Below are 12,588 nucleotides of genomic sequence, written 5' to 3'. Positions count from 1 at the left end.
CTGTGTCCTACTGGTGACGCATTTAAGGTGCTATCTCAGTAGGTGACTATTTCAGCGCCTAAGCTCTAGAGTGGATGGAGACTAGATTGTGCTTAAGAGTAATATGCCTCCCTTTTTAATTGGGCATCCCATTCTCAAGTTCCTAGTAGGAGGCATTTCCCCTTAAGAGTTTTAGTGAAGATCAAATAACTCTCAGTCACATGATAGGGATTACCTTCCATGTAAGTGAAAAGAACTTGAGCAGAACCTGTGGGAGGTTTAGGATTCAATGGAAAGGTGGTCCCATGTGGGTTGATGCTCCACTGATTGAAGGCTTCTATTGTTCTATATTCGCGAAACACTTGGATAACTCCATAAGCACTGCACAGCAGGTAATTGCCAGTTGCAAGTCTAGCCAACCTGTCACTTTCCAGATATTTTGATTTACAATTCCACCAACCTCTCAGCAATGGCGATGTGGCTTGGGCTGATGAAAGCTGGAGACCAAAACATTCGAAGGGTGACCAGTTGGCTGTTCTGGGCCCATGGTATCAGCCTCATTATGCGCTTAATACCAGAGATTGGTTTTGAAGCACGGGATTGGGATTTGAACCTGTGTTGCGCTGTGTGGACTTGCTTCCAAGACAAAAGCGTTGCCACTGAGCTATGCTGCCCCCCTTTGGCTACACTCAAAAGAAACATATTTTCAAACACAGCATCCCATTTTTAAACGCTGTTTTAAAAAACGATCAATTGGAAATATACATTTTACTACAGTGGAAAGTTTGGAACATGGTTGAAAGAAAAGAAACAGAACAAAGGTGTAATCCATAACCTACAAAAAAGAGTCATGAGGCTCATTCTCCAGTCGCTTCTGATAAGTATCCAAGGCAGCAATGTTTACCTCAAGATGCTATTAAGAAAACCGAAGAAATAATAGTCTTAATTTAACACAAATGACCACATGATGTAGCCCTCAGCATCACAGGACAGAGAAAAGAGAGGGAGAGGTCATTGATAGGGGGGTGGCATGCAATTAGGGAGTTCTCACAGAACTGCAGAGTAAGAGAGTGCCAAGAGGTGGTCAAGATTCCAGCTGGGAAGGCTCAATGTAGCAAAGTTGGCAGATCTCTGACACTGAAGCCATGAGAAGCAGGGAGGACGATGCAAGTGGCCAGCCAGAATGGCAGAAGGGAGCACTGTGGTACTGGGTCACCAGGAAGAGGTAGTGGCAGAACTCCACATGCTAAGCCTATGATGGCATACCGGAAGATAAGTGTTAGTCACCAGAGTGACTAACGTACTCCTACTCCATAGTCCCCTTTCCACCATCCTGTATGGGCGTTGTATGGGTGTTGCTCGCGAGGGTTGGGAACCAAACCTCTTTTCCACCAGAAAAAGGCTTTTCCCTTTTAAATTTACTGCCCTGCGGGGGCACGGCCTCAGGAGCGCGGGCTCCCTTAACCCCACCCATCGGCGCCGCACCTCTGTCCCCTTTTGATGCATCGGCTGTATTACAATTTAACAACATCACTGGTCTTATCATAGGGGGATGGATGCTGGGATGTATAGAGGAAAAGAGACTATGGACTAGGAGAACATTAGTCACTCCGGTGAGTAACATTTAACTACTCCTACGTCCCGTCCCCTTTCCTCCATCCTGAATGGGCGATTACAACAAACACAACGCCCTGGGGAGGAGAGCCTGACCCTCTAGGCAAATAGATTATGAAGCGCCGTCTGGCCGAATGCTGCATTAGCTTTGGCACTGGTATCCTTCGTTCTGTCTAGATAGAATGTCAACACCCTCTTGACATCCAGGCAGTGGAGCATCTTTTCTGCATCCTCCTTGGGGTCCGGGAAGAATATGGGGAGCACAATCTCCTTGTTGATATGGAAGCATGATACCACCTTCGGGAGAAACCTGGGGTGTGCGCGGAGCACGATCTTCTCTTTGTGAAATCTAGTGTATGGCTCTGAGGCAACTAACGCCTGGATCTCACTCACTCTGCGAGCTGATGTAAGCCCAACCAGAAGGGCTGTCTTTAGAGTGACCAACGTAATGTCTGTCGTGGTCATAGGTAATAATGGTTTGTGTGCTGTAGCGCTGAGGACTACATTCAGGTCCCAAACGGGATGCGGGCGCTTGACCGGGGGTACAGCCTTGTCAACCCTGTCAGGTGTCTCTTTACTACGGGATTGGCCGAAGACATGATAAGAGAGTCAGAGTTCTTATAAGTACCGGTCGCGGCCAGGTACGTTTTGCTGATATCCACCTGAACGCCAGACCTGGCGAGATACGCCGAGAATGATGAGACTTGGTCGAGGATGCATGCCAACGGGTTCACCCTGTGTTCCTTAGCCTAAAAGCAGAATCTTGTCCATTTACTTGTGTACTGCTTGCATGTAGCCTGACTCCTGGCATTTTGAATGTTCTCCAGATTGTCGATGGACAGCTGAAGGTGCTGGAGTGTTAGCTGCTCAGGAACCAGGCCGCTAGGGTTAGCTTTTCTGGAGAGGGGTGTAGCACCGCACCTCCATGCTGTGCTAGTAGCAGGCCCTTCCCGAGGGGAGTAGAATTTCCAGCTAAAGTGACATCTGTCGCAGGTCTGAGAACCAGGGCCGCGCCGGCCAGCGAGGCAGCATGGAGATAATCCTGAGGTTATTGGAGTTCCTGATCTTGCTCACTGCCTTGTGCATATGCCCACATCCCGTTCCAGGTTATTTGGAGTGCGTCACCTAGAGAGTTGCATCCCCTTCCTACCCAGGAAGCAAATTGTTGACACGTCCGATTTTGTGCTGTCACAAATAGGTCTGTTGTTGGGTGCCTCCATCTGTTGAACACTTCCTGGAGGACTCGCCCGTTCATTTGCCACTCGTAATTGTCGGCAGCAAGGTGACTGAGCCTGTCTGCCTCCAGGTTGGATTCGCCCGGAAGGTGAACCGCCGAGAGCCACACTCCCTGGTTGATGGCCCATTCCCAGATTTACAAGGTCAACGCGCACAGTTTAAGGGATCTGGGCCCGATGCTTGTTGATATAGAACATGCAGGTCGTGTTGTTTGTCTGGATGCACACCAAACTGCCTTTGATGGTCAGTTGAAAAGACATGACTGACTCCTGCCAACTGTATAGCCATAAACTCCAGCCAGTTGATGTGATTCTGCTGGTCTTTTGGGGTCCAGAGGCTGTGCACTAAGTGTCCTCCCAATGTGGATCCCCACCCCTGGAGTGGGGAATCCATGGTAATGGTGTACTCTATAGGAGGTGGACAGAAGGATCTGCCCACCAGAATGTTCTCTTCCTGATGCCACCATCTGAGGTTGTGGTCCGGGTGTTGTGGATGGAGACCAGGGCCCCCTGATGACCTAATTCCCAATCTCTAGAATCAGTGAAATGCAACTGGTGCCTCCTCATGTAGAGCCTGGTGTAGGAGACCACAAGGAGACATGCTGCTAGTACGGCCAGAAGGTGTTGATGACACCAGGCAGTGAAGGTGTACCTGCTGCGGAAGTGGGAGACTGTTGCTCGAATCGCTGTCACCTTGTCCCCCGTGGGGAAAACCCTCTGCTGCTGTGTGTCCCACATCAGAACCAGAAACATTAGCATCTGCGTAGGATTGAGATGAGACCTTTGGTAGTTGATCGAGAAACCCAGGTCGAATAGGGTAGAGATGAGCCTGTCTGCTGAGTCCCGAACCTGCTCCAGAGAAGTACCCCTGACTAGCCAGTTGTCGAGGTAAGGGTAGACGTGCAGCCCCTCCGACCTGAAGAGAGCCACCACCGCATTCATGAGACTCGCAGAGCTGAGGAGAGCCCAAAAGGGCAGAACCTTGCACTGAAAATGCAGGCCCATCACCCGGAACCAGAGGAAGGCCCGGTGAGGCTGCACAATGGGAACGTGGAGATACATGTCCTTCAGGTCCAGGGAGCACATCCAGTCTCCCCCACACAGTGTCTCGGCAATGAGCGCCGGCGTCACCATCTTGCAAGGGTAGGTAAACATTCAGGGAAGACAGATCCTGCACCACTGGCAGGCCCACCTGGTTCTTCTTCTGGATTGCAATAGCAGGAGTAAAAGCCCTGCCACTTCTAGGAGGGGGAGACCTGCTCCACCGCTTGGCTCTCTACAAGGGAGCAAATCCCCGCTAGCAGAGGGGGGAGGGGAAGGGAAAGGAAGATGGGGGAGAGGGAAGAGGTAGCTGGAAGCCCCAGGACACCACTGAGATGACCCATGCATTTGCAAACTTCACCACATAGTCCTTGATGTTCTGTGGAGGAGTCCTGTTGAAGAGTTCCCTCCAATGCTCGAGCCGGTGGTTAAGCAACCTGGGTATGAGGGAGTCGCACGTGGTGCATCTGTCCCACCCGTGGTCCTCACCAAGGCATCAGAGACAGAGCGTGTGGAGATCTGCTGTAGGGAAGGGAACCGTTGCACAACAGACACCTGCTAAAGTCTGTCGGGCCAATATGCACCGGGGACAGATCTAGGACACCGGTGGATGGTGTTTCCAAGCCTGAAATAGAAAAAGAAAGAAAAGATAAGATACCAGGGAAAGCGCATGGAATTACAAGGCTGGGTCTCACCCAGGAGCGCTGGTGGAGCGGTCTGTTACCGTCGACATGGAAAAGGGGAATGAGTAGTGGTGATGGTGGGCGGGGTTAAGGGAGCCCGCGCTCCCGTGGCTGCATGCCAGAACATTTAAACGGGAAATGTCTTTTTCTGGTGGAAAAGGTGTTCCGTTCCTGTCCCTCGTGAGAGAAGCCCATACAGGATGGAGGAAAGGGGACGGTACGTAGTACTCTGAGAGAAGAGGGAATGGCAAAAGACTAAACCAAAAGATGGAGAAGAGCCGGAACCCATACCTGAGAAATGCTTGTGAACATTCAGCAAGATACAGTGACAGCTAAAGAGCAGAGCAAAGGTACACGCCACCCACAATGGTCGTTGGGAGGGGGAATGAAGGGAGAAGGCGCTTATCGATGGCAATGGAGGAAGAGTGCTTGAGTGTGGAGAGAGAGTCGATGTTGGAATTTGGAGGAAGACTTCCTCAAGTCAGTGAAAGAGTGAGCCAAAGAGGATTAGCTGGCAGTGGGAGCTGACAGGGCACTCTCCTGTGTGGGGGTGCGTGTATGGTGGTTTGTGTGTTGTGTGTATGTGTTATGGTTTGGGGGAGTGGTGGGTGGGGTATGGGGCTGAGACGTGAGGTTTTGTGGGTGTGTGTGTTGTGTGTATGTATGTGTTTTGGTTTGGGGGAGTGAGGTATCGAGGGATGGAACAATGGGGAGTTCGGAGGGTGAAACAAATATGTAAAAAAAGGAACAAGTTACTTACCTGTAACTGTTGTTCTCCAGCATGGGTCTGGCATGGATTTACATGCTCATGAATATTCCCCGTCCTCAGGCTGGGAATCCTCGGTAAAGAAAAAAATCAGTTTCAGTTTTGTTTCTGAACTGTCTTTTTACTAGTAACCAATCACTGGTCTCTGGGTCATACTGCCCCCAGCCAATGACTTCCCTCTACGTAAGCCCCTCCTCTGGCAGCCATCTTCAGATTTGGTAGCACGTAAAGTGGCAGTAGGACCAAGTGAAGAGCCGCAGAGGGGTAGGAGGGAGGGTTCGCATGTGAATCCATGCCAGACCCATGCTGGAGAACAACAGTTACAGGTAAGTAACTTGTTCCTTCTCCAGCATGGGGTCTGGCATGGATTCACATGCTCATGAATATAAGAATATATAGCAGTACACACATGCACAACCACGGGAGGTGGCAAGCCTCAATATTAAGCATTTCATCAACTCAACATTAAGCAACTCTTACCTGCTCACCAGGCCCACCTTCAGGCGAACAGGTTGCACAGGACTGCCTGGCCGACTCTGGACTCCTCCCTGGAATCCCGGTCGATGCAGAAGAATCTTGTGAAGGTGTGCGTCGACCTCCACGTAGCAGACCTTCAGATGTCCAGCAGGGCTCTCGGACAGCCGGGCAACGGTCGGTTTGCCAACCGGTGACAGTGCATGATGCAGCCGGAGAGCCATCTGGAAATGGAAGCCTTTGAGAGGCCCTATCTTGGTTCACAGGTCCAAAGTTCACAAACAGTTGTGATGTCTTCCGAAGGCTCTTCGTCCTGTACACGTAGAACTTCAGCGCTCTAGCTACATCCAGCGACTGCAAAGTCCTCTCAGCTGGCGACGAAGGCAACAGGAAGAAAACAGGTAATACCAAGAGCTCGTTGAGATGGAAGACCGACGGCACCTTGGGCATGAAGGAGGGGTGCGTCCTCAGAACCACCCTCGTCTCGTGGAAAGTCAGGTATGGGGGTTTTCAGGAGAGGGCCTGGATCCCTCCCACTCGTCGTGCGGAGGTGATGGCCACAAGAAACGCTATCTTCCACGGCAGGAACTTCAACGGTGCCGAATGCAGCGGCTCGAATGGTAGCCCCATGAGCCTGGTCAGCACCACCTTGAGCTCCCACACCGGGGCTGGAGCCTTCACCGGCGGGAACGATCGGAACAGTCCTTTTATGAACTCCTTCACCAGGCGATGTGACCATAGCGACGAGCGTCCCGGAGTTCTGGTGTAGCGGGAGATAGCTGTCAGATGGATCTTGATGGAGGCATGCGTCAGCCCCGCCTTGGCCAGCGATAGCAAGTACGGCAGCACTTGAGGGGCCATAATCCGCAGAGGGTTAATCTTCTGTGCACGGCACCAGACAGAGAACCTCTCCCATTTGTGTCCATAGCACTTGAGAGTCGAGGACGCCCTGGCCTTTGCAAGCACCTCGTTGCAGTCCGCCGGGATATCGTACGCTCCAAATTCTAGTGCTGCAGGAGCCAGGCCTGCAGGTTCAGCGACCCCGGGTTGTGGTGGAGGATGGCGCCTCCTTCTCTGGCGAGAAGATCCGCGTCTGTCGGCAGTTTGACTGGGGGGACGCTGACATGTTCAGAATGTCCTGGAACCAAATCTGCCTCGGCCACGCTGGTGCGACGAGGATCATCCTGCACCGGGACCGTCTGAGGTGACTGATGAGTCGCAGAAACAATGGCAACAGCAGGAACACATACAGGAATAGGCCGTTCCACGGGAATGAGAAGGCATCGCCCATGATCCCCGGCTGGGGAAACCTGCTGGCGAACCTCCGGCACTTGGCGTTCGTCGCCGTAGCGAATAGGTCGATCTGGGGATTGCCCCATCGTCGAAATAGGAGATCCACTTGATCCTGCCGCAGCTCCCACTCGTGGCACGAGCGCAGCTCCCTGCTGAGTGAGTCGGCGACAGTGTTCTTTATTCCTGCCAGATGGAAGGGCACCAGAAACATCCCTTGGGCGACGGCCCAATGCCACAGATCCTGTACTTCCTTGGATAGGGCTGGGGATCTAGTGCTCCGTTGCTTCTGGATGTAAAACATTGTGGTGATTGTTATCACCTTGCCCTTGAGGGATGGAAGGAACGACCTGAGGGCCCAGAACATGGCTCAGAGCTCCAGGACATTGATGTGCAGGGACCTCCCCTCTGGGAGCCAAAGGCCTCTTGCGTCGAGATCTGCAGTGTGCACTCCCCATCCCTCCAGGGAAGTGTCCGTCATCACCGTTTCCTGATGTGCCGGGGTCTGGAAGTCCATGCCCGCCGCCAGATGTGCGCGGGTGCCCCACCACCGGATTGCTTGGTGGAAAATCTTGTTGAGTGAGATCCTGTCCTCGAAACTGCCCGCCGCTTGCATCCAACGGGCGTCGAGGAACTCCTGGGTGGACCTCACCCTGGCCACCTCCATGGTCGACAGCCGTTGCACCTTGCCCAGGATGGCCTTCGTCCTTTCCTCCGACGGGGAGGCCAATCGCGCCACTGTGTCGGGTCTGGCTCCCAGGAACAGGGCGACTTGCGACAGTACGAAGTGGGATTTCGTGAAGTTGATCGAGAATCCCAGATCTGTGAGCAGTTGGAGGGTCTTTGCTGTGCGATCGACGGCAAGTTCCTTTGACTTTGCTCGGATGAGCCAGTCGTCCAGGTAGGGGTAGACGTGAATCCCCTGCAGGCACAGCCACGCCACCACTGGTGCCAGGTACTTGGTGAATACCCTGGGCGTCGGCATCAATCCGAAGGGGAGGGCTTTGAACTAGTAGTGCCGCCCCGGACCACAAATCATAGGAATTTGCGATGCCCCTTTAGAATGGGGATGTGGAAGTAGGCATCCTCCAAGTCCAGCGACGATAGGAAATTGCCTCCCTCCAGCTGTCCCAGCACGTGTTGGAAGGTCACCATCCGGTGAGACTTGATGTACTTGTTTGTTTGTACTTGTTTGATGTACTTGTTTAGACAACGAAGATCCAGAATGGGTCACCAAACCGCCGGTCTTCTTCCAGGTGAGGAAGCACCACGAGTACACTCTGGAGCCCCAGAGACTTTTTGGGATGAGTTCTATGACTCCCTTCCTTAGCATCGCTCGTACCTCCAGAAGAGGTTGTGGGATGTGGTTTTCCTTCCTGGCCACGGGTGGTATACAGGGACACCTTCTCTGAAATTCCAGGGTGTGCCCGCAGGCCAGGGCAACTAGCACCCAACGGTCAGTGGAGATGGACTCCCATACGCTGATGAATTTCGCCAGGCGGCCTCCCACCAGGGTGCTTGGGTAGGGGCCCGACGCCACGGCCGGTTCAGTCCTGCTTGGCCATGGCCTTGCCACCTTGGTCACGACGAGATCCTCCTGTCTTGCCGCATCCTCTGTAGGCTTCCTGCGACGAGGAGCGGGCCGCTTGGCGGTACGACGAGAACCCGCCCCGCCGAATCCTTTGGAGGCACCTTGCTGGCCTCCGGAGTTCCGAAAGGACGGCCGTCGTTGTTGAAGGACACCCAAGGGCCGAGCCGTCTCTGTATCCTCCTTGATGGCCTGCAGTGACTCATCCACTGTCTTGCCGACCAGTTTGTTCCTGTGGAAGGGCATGTCCAGAACCCTGGTCTGCACGTCCTGGCGGAAGTCGGTTGCCTTGAGCCAGCCGTGCCGACGATGGCAAATGCCGTTGCCCATCTGGCGAAAGCCGGTGTCAGCGATGTCCATGGCCACCGTAATGGTGTGGTCCAAAGCCACCTCGCCTTCCTGTAGGGAAGCCCTCTTGTCGTCCGGGAGGAAGTCCAGCAGGTGAGCGATCTTAAACCACAGCTCCCTCTCGTAGCGTGCCACAATTGCAAGGGCGTTGGCCGCTTTAATAGTTGTTGCCGCCGATGAGATGACCTGTCGTCCCATGGCGTACAGTTTCTTCCCCTCGCCGTCTGGTGGCGAAGTTGAAGTTGAAGCCGTCGCCCCTGTTGCTTTCTTCTTGGCCGCCGCAGAGACGACCAAATCCGGCGACAGCTGTGCCCTAAGGCACATGGGGGCGGAGTCTGGGACCCGGTACTTCTTCTCGTACCGGTCCCTCTTAGCAGGAGCCGTGGACGGGTTCTTTAGGAGCACCAGCCCCTCATCCCAGATGTTGTCCAGTAATGGAACTGAGAGGACAGTCTTCCTCTTGGCCTCCCGCCGTTGGTAAAGGATACCTTCCTTCTTCTGCTCTTCGGGGCAGAGCTGGAAGAGCTCAGATGCCCTGGCGATCATGGCGTGGAAGGAACCAATTTTGTCGGGAGGGGATGCCCGAGCGGGTGGTGATGGAAGGTCCATTCTGTCGTCACAACCGTTGTCATCCCTACCTGTCGTCGCTGTCTCCATTCCCGTGGAGGTGAAGGCTGTGAAGGCTGGAAAGGCTGGAAAGGAGGAGGGGGAGGAGTTCTCCGCTTGCTTGGTGGGCTTGCCGACGGTCCAGGCTTTGCTGGATTGTGCGCTGGGGGTAAGGGCAACCATGTCCTTATCTCCGTACCAAGGCCTGAATAGCCATCAAGATTGCTCCTGAGTTGTCTTGTGGCATAGGCACCGGTTGCGACAGGAGCGACGGTTGGGGAGTAGGATCCGCCGTCCCCTCCACGGCCTGCAGTTCCTCATCGGCATTGCCGTCGCTTTCTTCGTCCGCCTCGTCGGGATCCCTCGCACAGGACCGGACCTCCTCGAACTTCTTGTTCAGGATCTTTGCGACGCCAGCCAGCTCCTCTTCAGAGGTGGTACCTGTGTCCGTAATGGCCACCGGGCCCCTCCCCTCTTTCTCCTCCCGGGGGTCTTATTGATGGGCTGAAAAGAGGATTCCCTCCGCGGCGGCATGTTCTTACAAAACGCAGAGTCCTTTTACACATGTGATTTGTCGTTGTGTTGGCAGTAGAGGCACCGAGAGTGCTCATCCTCCTTAAAGACGTTCTGTAGCCCGCATCCATGGCAGCTCCTGAACAGCTTGGGTCCAACAGGCGTCATGCTTCCTTTGTCCTGGGCCATGACCACGCGGTTTAGGCCGCAAAGATCTTCTGGAATCCTCAGAGAAGTGGAAACTCGACGAAAAGATGCCTTTGAGGGGCATAGAAAGTTCCGAAAACGGGTCCCCGTTGATCAGAAGTAGAATCGGTGGAGCTTGAGGCTCCATTGACCGAAAATATGAGTAAACTCTTCGAAAAAACGCAAAACGCAGTAAAAGCTTGAGAGCTAATGCACGAGGACTCCCAATACTTGAACGTGCGGTAAAAATCTGAAGATGGCTGCCAGAGGAGGGGCTTAGGTAGAGGGCAGTCATTGGCAGGGGGCAATATGACCCAGAGACCAGTGATTGGTTACTAGTAGAAAGACAGTTCAGAAACAAAACTGAAACTGATTTTTTTCTTTACTGAGGATTCCCAGCCTGACGACGGGGAATATTCATGAGCATTTGAATCCATGCCAGACACCATGCGGGAGAAAAAGGGACACCCCATTTTAAAGGTCTCGAAAGAAAAAGGCCTTTGCATGCCGGTTTTCCAATCAAAACAAAATTGGTTAAGGTAAATCTGTCTTTTTCTATTGAGACCTTTAAAAAAAGGTCTTGTCACTTACCGGTACCGGTGAAATACCGGTACCGGTAAATCCCTGCCGCCTTACTACGAGGTCCCTTAGCGGGTTGGAGCTTTAACGCCTGCTTTTTGCAGGCGTTAAAAACCAACCCGCTAAGGGACCTCGGAGCTAATTACGGCACCGCAAAATTGCGGTGCCGTAATTAGCGCCTTCCCCATTCCCATAGAGCCCTATGGGGCAGAAATGGGAATGGGGAAGGGCAATGGCGGAAGGGGGATTTACCGCCCCTCCAACCTTGGGATGGGGCGGTAAATCCCCTTTCCGCCAAGGCGGTGCCGGTATTTTACCGGCATGAGCAATGGCGCTAATAGCGCCATGGCTCACCGCCTACCGTGTAATGAGGCCCATAGAACCCTTTCAATAGCCTCACCTACAGAATCATTGGTCAAGTGTGATGGCAACTGGAATGGTGCTAGGGCCAAAGCGCTCCAGGGCATCACCAGGCCCTCACAAATCCACACCTTAGCTGCTGCTCATGACATAGCTTTGATCTGTACAAGATTTACATCAGTGCTCAAACCAGCACATGCAGCATCCCCAAACCCCAGGACGACAGCAGTGTCAGAGGTTCGCTCCCAACCACCTACAGCCCAACACTCCCACACCTACCTGGGGTGGCCAAGCTCTCACTTACCTGCAAAGGCTTATGCAGGCTTTCAGTGAGAGTGGGGCAGCATGACCCTGAAACTGACTATGCCATGGTAGAGCCCTCAAAAGGATAGTGTGGATTGGGGGAGCTTCAATAAGGAAAAGGTCACCAGAGCAAGATAGGTTCCTGGCTCATTGGGGATCAGAAACATAGAGGTGGAGCAGCATGGGCGAGTGTACCAAGGAGGAGTTCTAACATACATAGAGGTGGAGCGGCATGGGCATGTGTACCAAGGAGGAGTTCTAACATAGAGGTGGAGCGGCATGGGTGAGTGTACCAAGGAGGAGTTCTAACAAAGAGGTGGAGCAGCATGGGCGAGTGTACCAAGGATGAGTTCTAACATAGAGATGGAGCAGAATGGGCGAGTGTACCATGGAGGAGTTCTAATATAGAGGTGGAGCAGCAAGGGTGTGTGTACCAAGGAGGAGTTCTAACATAGAGGTGGAGCAGCAAGGGTGTGTGTATCAAGGAGGAGTTCTAACATAGAGGTGGAACATCATGGGCGAGTGTACCAAGGACGAGTTCAAACGTAGAGGTGGAGCAGCAAGGTCCTGTGTAGCAAGGAGGAGTTCTAACATAGAGGTGGAGCAGCATGGGCGTGTGTTCCAAGGAGGAGTTTGGTGGTGGCAGCTCTTTGGAAAAAGGGAGGGACGGAGTGGGGCTGGGCTGATGAACTAGGCACACTACAAAGAGCCAGTCAGACTAGTGATGGAAGTGGGACACTACTATTTGCTAGAATCCTATACCAGTTGATCACTGGCCCAGAGAAGGGTCTGGGCCATTGATGGTTCATGGAGCTATGTCCAGTGGCTCCAGTCACCCTCTTGGCTCATACCACTTCAGGAATATTGCTCGATAATTGGATTAACCCCAGGATTTACTGAACCTAAATCAAATGAAAGGGAAAGCCCATTACTAAATTGTGTGACTGCTATTCTTAAATGCAACTAGAATTAGTAATAATCTCTTCGATCAACTCGGGTCCTGAAAATCAAGTAATCAATCAA

The 12,588-nt window shown here is 53.0% G+C and overlaps 1 protein-coding gene across 4 annotated transcripts in view; it reads right to left on the bottom strand.

Annotated features, from left to right (window-relative positions):
- Positions 1 to 12,588, bottom strand: part of NCKAP5 (NCK associated protein 5) — a 1,061,124-nt gene that overhangs the window by 397,393 nt on the left and 651,143 nt on the right. The window lies entirely within an intron of this gene.

The sequence above is a fragment of the Ambystoma mexicanum genome, chromosome 9 (assembly GCF_040938575.1).
Source record: "Ambystoma mexicanum isolate Mex_15411 chromosome 9, UKY_AmexF1_1, whole genome shotgun sequence".
In the NCBI taxonomy this organism is placed as follows: domain Eukaryota; kingdom Metazoa; phylum Chordata; class Amphibia; order Caudata; family Ambystomatidae; genus Ambystoma; species Ambystoma mexicanum.
This window is presented reverse-complemented; position numbering and strand designations above follow the sequence as displayed.